General features: G+C 40.8%; 1 protein-coding gene across 1 annotated transcript in view; it reads left to right on the top strand.

Moving 5' to 3' along the window:
• LOC109418097 (neurotrophin 1) overlaps positions 1–8,452 on the top strand; it is a 113,636-nt gene that overhangs the window by 40,079 nt on the left and 65,105 nt on the right. The gene's annotated exons all lie outside the window — the stretch shown is intronic.

The raw sequence follows: 8,452 nt of genomic DNA, 5'->3' as shown, positions 1-8,452 counted from the left end.
AACTAAGTGGGAAATTATGGGCGCGCAAAAAATATGGGATTAGGATGAATGCAAAAAAAAAAGCCCAAGTGGGAAATCAAGCATCAACTTTTTTGGTACTTACTACAGCTTTCTCATTAATTGTGAAGAGTACACACGAGCTGCTAAATTGGAGGCTTCCGAAAAAATAGATCTGATTAAAGCTGAATCGTTTGAGATACAAACAACAAATGAGTCTTCTATGAAAGCAAATAGAGGCGAGCAAAAATAAAAAATAAAATAAGGTGAAAAGTGGAATCTAGCTAAACTTTGTAAATAAAGGCGGCTTGTGGGAGAACTGTGATCAACGCAAACTGGAAGCTTGTAGTGGCACAAACAAATTACGAAGTGATGCCGACTGGATGGAAAGTAGAGTGATTTCGAGACAGGCACCACTAATGATGATTATGATTTTGGTGTTAGTGTTGATGTTTAAAATAGTGATAATGATGATGACAACGATGATTATGCTGCAGGAAATTAAAAAAAATATGAGTCTCATCATACTAACCATGATTTCAACATCGTAGTGCTGCAGAATTCGGCAACCTGTTCCAAAGCCGTCGAACAGCTATCTGTGATGCATTCAAACATTCGAGGGCCCATATAGCCACAGCTGAAAAGGCGTGGGTAGTCAGCATGACCATGCTGAGAGTGACGGGTTTGATTCCCGGTTGGTCCAGGAACTTTCCGTAAAGGAAAACTTCCCAAGCAGAGGAGAATATCTAATTCACAACAACAGAATCAAATAGCCTGCTTTTATATCATAGTCTGTTATTGTTAACTTATAAAAGTATTACTATTCCATAACATGTTTTGTTGGGCAATCTAATTTTGTTATGATCATGTTATCGAGATTCATCCACTAAATAACATTTCAGTTATATACTTTGCTGTAGACCAAGTTTTGTAATTATTCCACTATTGAAAATGTACAAATATGTGATGCACTATAGCACAATAATAACAAGTTTTCAAATTCATTGCAAAATTCATTGTTATTAAGTTGTTATGGAATCTAACAAAACATGTTATTAAATTGGTCTTCCAGGTACATTTTTTTGTTATTTTGCCGCTTATGACAGACAAGTTTATAACATAATAAGATATGTTAATAACACAAAAATTACTGATTCCATTATACAGTTATTATGTCAAAATAACATATTTTATTGTGCTGTTGATATTCTCTTCTGCTCGGGTTCTTGAATTTATTGGGCGTAGAGTATCTTCATGCCTGCCACATGTTTTATACACATGCAAAATAGTCATTGGCAGAGGAAGCTATCAGTTAATAACTGTGGAAGTGATTATATAACACTAACACCCATGAGTAGCAGGATTTGCTCTAGTTGGGTCATTATAACATGAAAAATAAGAAGAACAAGTACTATGTGAGCAGAGGATATTTTAACTGTTGTGCTGTATTTATTTTCTTCTTTTGCTTAATGGAGCGATAATCTGCTCAACAGATACCTGAACGGATCATGTCCTCCAGGTAGTGTGGGATTGAGGACCGCCTTTTATAGCCAAAGTGGGAGACTTAACGGTTAACACATTACCATTGTCGCCAAACCTACACTGCAAAATATTTTTGCTGGTAATCAGCAAACTTTGCTGATTTTTGGCGTGCTGATTGCATTCAGCAATACAAATTACTGAGTATCAGCAATTATTTTTCAACTTGCTGAACCATCCAGCAATTTTGACAGTTGATCAGCAAAGTTGTGCTGAAATTCTGCAAAAATGTTGCTAAAATTCAGCAATTTCTTTTGCTGATTTATGGCATGCTGGAAGCATTCCAAAAATTTTGGTGTGTATGTCTCTCCGGGATTACGATCTTTGTCACCGACAAGATAGTGTCTACGGTCGAACTCCTTTTCGCCGAACTGGTTACCCGACAGATCATTCACACCCTCGGTGTGGCTCAACAGTCTGTTGAGGATGATCTTCTCGTGCACGGTCCCCACCGTGCCGGTCAAGCATATTGGTCCATATGCCGGCAACGGGTCTTCGGGTTATTTCCCCGCCTTTGGCAATACTATTGTGAATGTAAAAGTTAACATATCATCCTCAATATGGCTTGATGCTACGCTACTGTGTTGTACATATGGACGGAAGCTTTTATGCAAGCCCTATACCAATAAATCTGGCGAACTTAAGCCACATGCGAGCAGCTTCTATGCCACCAAGTCATAGCTGTTTCTCGGCTTCTGTGTAACCACTAACTGAATAACATCTTGAGAAGGCGCTTTTTCAGCATTTACACAGTTGTTAGATAATAGTGATATGGTATCCCCAAATTAATCGATTGAATATAATTAGGTTATGGATACCGTGACGAAATACATGTGGAACTGTAACTATCACTATGAAAATTGAATAATTGAAGTACCTGCCGCTACTTGGAATCGAACTTCCGATTTCCATATACACTGGTCCCGATGATGTCCTCGCTGCCACACTGCTATATATAAAAAGAATAGAAAATAGCCTGTTTTATTTTACACTAGCCTAAGCTTGCAGTTGTGCCGCAAGAATGCTTAGCCAACTTCATCTAGCTGAAAAAGCATGTGAAACGTCAATCGCAATAATGTTTACATTCAACAAGCTGTGTGGTTGTGTCAAGAGTTTCTTCACCACACCTTCTAGCAGAGTGAATGATCTATAGAAGGCTACAAAGCGCTACTGATTTCCGTATTTGCCTACATTATAAAACAAACTTTTTTTATTGGTCGGGACTCTTATTCGATTGGCACATCTTCCGACAACTCTTCCGGATTAGAATGCAATAAAAGCAACCCAAATGATTTAACAAAACCGAGATGAATAGCTGTAAAGTAGTTGTGTTGTAGCTATATATCCCGTTTACAGTTTGTTTTGGCCACAAGGTTTACATCCGACAAGCCGCGTTGATATTCCAATACAGCTTCTAGATGTAATGATATCGCAAAACAAGCTTCAAAGCGTTGTTGTTTTGTGATTTCGGCAACATTACAAAGTGTACTTGTATAGAAGCATTTGTTTTGTTGGTTAGGCAATACTATTCGATAAGTTTGAGTTTATACTGAAAACTGATCTGGGAATAGTTGTGTGTTATTTGTATTGCAGCTGTGTATTACTGTCCATATTCGCATAGTTGACGTAAGCGCCACTGTAGTTTTCAACACACGTTTGCAATTTAAGCAATGAATAATACAAAATTCAATACTTTTTTCCACGTTCTAACTAAAGGTTAGATCTTGTGTTGTATTCAATTAAACTGGTCACATATACGCAGATGCGGCCGATATTAGCTTGTGTATGCAGACTTTGTCAATGGTGGTTACGTCGACTATACAAATATGGGCAGATTAGGTTATGGTTTAATTTTGACTGGCTTCCTTTTCATTCAGCGTTCACTGCTTGAATTCGGCTGTTATGCAGCAGAAAGCTTAAAGAGCTAAAATACTAGTTGGGAAGTGCAGCACAGGTTTCCAATTGCTTGATTCTACCAGTACGCCGGTGGTATCCCATTCCTAGAGGAAACCTGCCTAGGAATGGTCGCATCGCATGCACGTGAGAGCACCGCTACCAGCTTGTCTCCGCTCCGAGTAGGTTTTGCTCACGGTGTATGATGTATTCCACCTACGTGGGCTTGGCCTTGGCCTTTCCTCTGCCCGCTGTCTACTGTTGTTGTTGTCGATACTGTAGCGAGCCGCCAGGTAATCGCTGTGAGTGTTGGCATCGTCTACCCTCCACTTGTTAGGCCAGGACTACAAAAAGGTACGGCTTCTCCATTCCGCGGCTAATGCATTGAAGTCACCTGCTATTACTACCTCTCCTCGCCCTGTCAGCACGACCGTCATGCAATCCAGTATCTGCGTGAACTGCTCGATTAACCACAGGTTGAGGCGCATAGCAGCTACATAAAGATACCCAGTTTACAGTGGATACCACGAAGCGGGGTATTTACCCGTCGTCCATATCGCTGCCATTTTTCTGGACCCATCCACGACCCAGTTGCTGTTACTGGTACTCGGTATAGGTCAACTATGATGGCAATGTCCCACCGCCACTCAGAAACTGCCTTACTGTCTTGGCTGCGTCAGAGTGGCTCAGGTTTAGGTCAGCAGTGGCTCTTTAGAAGGCCGGGCACCTCCTGCTGTTGGCGGATTTCCCGGGACAAATCAAGCACTTGGAAATATTTGTGCAGCTCTGGTGGCTCGTGCAAGGTTAGTTGGAAAACTGTTTAATTTAACGACGGACTTGTTAGAGTTCACTGCAGGAAGCTGTACCAAGGCCACATGTGTCCCACCCGGCCCCTTCTGTAGCCGAGCGGCTACGGTGGCCACCTGACGCAGTGCCGTGATGAGGTCTGCTTTAAGAGCCCTCACCCCCTCCCCATACCCAAGGACCTTTTTTTTATATAGAAAGAGGAAATCTGCTTCTACAGATACCCGAGAGGTGGGTCTTCAGGTTATGTGGGGTCGACACTAAAACCTCTTTCTCTCTTCTTCCTTACCTTCGCGGTACGCCCGTAAGGGAGCCAAGCCAAGGACCTCTTACGTCAGACTTTTGTAGGCGGCGCCCTTTTGCTCCTTGTCGCGCTTGAGCTCTAGGATCATTTCACCCGTACGAGTCCGTCTAATACTGCGCACGTCACCTCCCAGATCCACGAGCTTGGCGACGTTTCGCATCCCCTTCAAGACGTCCGAGTACTTAGACTGTTCGGTCTTGATAACGAGCGCGTCACCTTTCTCGCTCTTGGCACCTACCCTTCTACGTCTTCTTTGCTTGGCGTCACTAAGCATCCCTCATCCAGCAATATTTTTTCTTCCTCTTCCGCTTAACTGTCGTTCTAGGGAGTCCTCGCCCTACTGTGTGGTTGAAGAGGGCCTAACAAAGGTCGCAGTGCCCTGTTCTCTTTCATCCGGGACGGGCCAGCCTTTTCAGGCCCATCCTTCCCAGCTTTCCCGGACGCCTGGCTGGGGTCCGACTTGCCGGTATTACTGCTGACCTTCGGGGTTAGTATCCACCTAGCCTTGTGGGTCGTCAGACAGCTCTTCACCTACACGGCTGCCTCGCCTGCTTCTGCGAGTGCTTGTTACGAGCCTGCGCATCCGCCACACTTCTTGGACTACCTGCAAAAGCGAAGGCATGGACTTTTCATTCATAGTGAGAACCAGTTCGACGTCGTTTCCATTGGGGATAGTCATCTGTAGATCTTTCTAATAGTCCGTCAGGTTGTTCTGCCATGACTGCCATGATTTCCTATCTAGGAATATCCCTTTCGTCTACCGCTAAGAGTTCTTCCTCACACACTTGTATGCTGGTAGTGATATTCTTTACCTAGTCCGCTGTGACCTGGTCATGAAAGCTTGTTTTTATTGTGCAGCCTCTGGAGATCGGTTACTGTCCTTGCTTCTTAACTACTTTATTGCTTATTGTGTCTCAAACCAGAATAAGTTGTTGTGTTGTTACAGTTGTCGTTGGGTAGTCCTTTGGAATTATTTCTATCCGTGCTTAACTTCCGTGTGAAGCGATTTTTGACTAGTGGAGTGCGGTTCCTTTACCGTATTGCCCTGAACTTTCAGATTGCTGGGTTGAATATGCTCACTTTCTCTAGGCCTTTGTCCCCCTTTTCTTTTCGCTCGTACCAGAGGGTCTAGCTATAGCTATAGACTATACTCAAATAGACTAGAAGAGGTTCTTAGAACCAAAATAAAAGGAATATGGTTTTATAACCACTACAAGACTAATTTGTCATTACTTGGGACGGTGATAGGCTTACTAAATACCGCCCTTGTGTTGCCTGCCCGTATGCGTAAATACCACAACATTTTTCTTCCGGTGAGGTTTACTTTCCAATATAGCCGAGGCGGTAAACGCACGGGTATTCAGCTTGACCATGCTGAGGGTGATGGGTTCGATTCCTGGTCGGTCCAGAATCTTTTCGTAAAGGAAATTTCCTTGACTTCCTTGGGCATACACTCAGTAGCAAAAAAACAGCCGAGCTAAATTTTTCTTCCAAAATCCTTCATGTTCAATCTGCTGCAACTTTGACAATCATCAATATTTTTGGCTGAAAATTTTACCACTTCATCATCAATATATTGATAATGTATGGATAAAATTTCAAATTGATAGAAATTATATATTTTGAGTTATAACAACTTATATGAAAAAATCCATTTTTGGACATACCTTTTCCAAAAATCCGTATTTCAGTGAAAAATTTAAGTAGCTTCATAAAAATTTCACTGCAGCGTCAATAAATATAGGAAATGTTGTGGTCAAAATTTGCAATGTTTTCATCCAGCGGTTTGGGCCACAGAAATCGTCAAAGTTGAAGTACCACTGTTTGTGCCTACAGTTTTTACTCCATATTGAGCACGCTGAAACACCGGTGCAGAAAGAAAGCCGAGGTCAATTCGTTCCATTAATGTTTAGATCTAAATTTTAATAATCAATCCATATTATATGACATATTTTTATAAATTTTCGTGTGGTCTGCTAGTTGTTAATGCATTTGTACAAGTAACACATAGTGCGTTACGCGTTACACATAATGCGTTACAAACATACATATGTTAGCGAATATACAAGTATTTTACAAGTAGTTTGTATAATTTACAAATTTTGGCAACTGTAAAAAAATATTATAAGTAAACAAGTTGTGGGGTATAATTGAGAACCACAAAGTATGGTATAGAAAGGCATATAACATCACTTGTTTGCTTATGATAAGGTTTTAACAGTAGCCAAAATTTGTAAATTATTCAAACTACTTGTATATTCACTAATATACGTATGTTTGTAACGCATTACGTGTAACGCGTAACGCACTATATGTTACGTGTAGAATGTCATAAACAACTAGCAGACCGCACGAAAATTTATGAAAATATGTTATATAATATAGATTGTTTATTAAGACTTATTTTTTTTTTTTTTTTTTTTTTTGTATCTGTATTAACGAGATTTTTAGCCCTAGGCTAGTTCATCTCGGGACCCACGCTTTACTTCCCTTCCGAAGGAAGAACTCACATTTTGTGAGTTTGTCGGGAGTGGGATTCGATCCCAGGTCCTCGGCGTGATAGTCAAGTATTCTAACCATCACACCAGGTCCGCTCCACATTAAGACTTAGATCTAAACATTAATGGAACGAATTGACCTCGGCTTTTTATCTGCACCGGTGTTTCAGCGTGGTCAATATGGAGTGAAAACTGTAGGCAACCACAGTGGTACTTCAACTTTGACGATTTCTGTGGCCCAAACCGCTGGATGAAAACATTTCAAATTTTGACCATAACATTTCCTATATTTACTGACGCTGCAGTGAAATTTTTATGAAGCTACTTAAATTTTTCACTGAAATACGGATTTTTAAAAAAGGTATGTCCAAAAATGGATTTTTTCATATAAGTTGTTATAACTCAAAATATATAATTTCTAGCAATTTGGAATTTCGTCCATACATTATCAATATATTGATGATGAAGTGGTAAAATTTTTAGCCAAAAATATTGATAATTGTCAAAGTTGCAGCGGATTGAACATGACGTATTTTAGGAGAAAAAATCAGCTCGGCTTTTTTTTTGCTACTGAGTGTAGAGTATCTTCGTGCCTGCCACACGATATACGCATGCAAAATGGTCATTGGCAGAGGAAGCTCTCAGTTAATAACTGTGGAAATGCTCATAGAACACTAAGCTGAGAAGCAGGCTTTGTCCCAATGAGGACGTTACGCCAAGAAGAGAGAGAGAGGTTTACTTTTCCCACTAGATAGATCAGCTCTGGGCCTTTTCGCTTATTCTGGCTGTGAAGTGAAGTCACGCTAGGCTAGTTTATCTGAAGTTTCGCTAGGTTCAACTGAGCTTACCCCAGTCTGGGTTCTGAGGTTCGCATGGTTTAGCCGCAGCTGATTTGGTAGTGATGTTGTTTTCCGTCGTCCTGGCCATCTTGTCATTTTCCTTCTTGGGGTATTCAGGTTGGTTGATGAACATGTGGACATTCTTTCCAGTGTTCTGATGTCTAACTAGGATTTGATTTCCTCCAGAGACTCTGGAAATATGGACTCTGGTCTGTGTCCACCGGCAGTGATTCACATTGACTTTAGACATACATTCTGTGTATCCCCAATATCCGAGAATCATTACTGGCGGAATCAAACGCCATACAGACTGCATATCACGCAAATTATTATAAATCTGCGTTTCCACTCGTCTTGGTCATCCTATCGTCATTACATTTACCGGTGCAGCGTCTACGAACCTTGACACAGTGATTAATTTCTTACCCCAATTGATTAACTTTCATCGAAGTCTAATAAATTTGTCACGGAAAACATTTTTTTCCAAACAGTAGGTATAAATAATATTTAACGATTCATGGGAATGGAACACAACCAGAAGTTTTGGTTTATTCCTTAAAGTATGCTTAAGTTTGAGA

Source organism: Aedes albopictus, chromosome 2 (assembly GCF_035046485.1).
Source record: "Aedes albopictus strain Foshan chromosome 2, AalbF5, whole genome shotgun sequence".
NCBI classification, from domain to species: domain Eukaryota; kingdom Metazoa; phylum Arthropoda; class Insecta; order Diptera; family Culicidae; genus Aedes; species Aedes albopictus.
The sequence above is the reverse complement of the archived record's forward strand: the minus strand, read 5'-3'. Positions and strand labels throughout refer to the sequence as shown.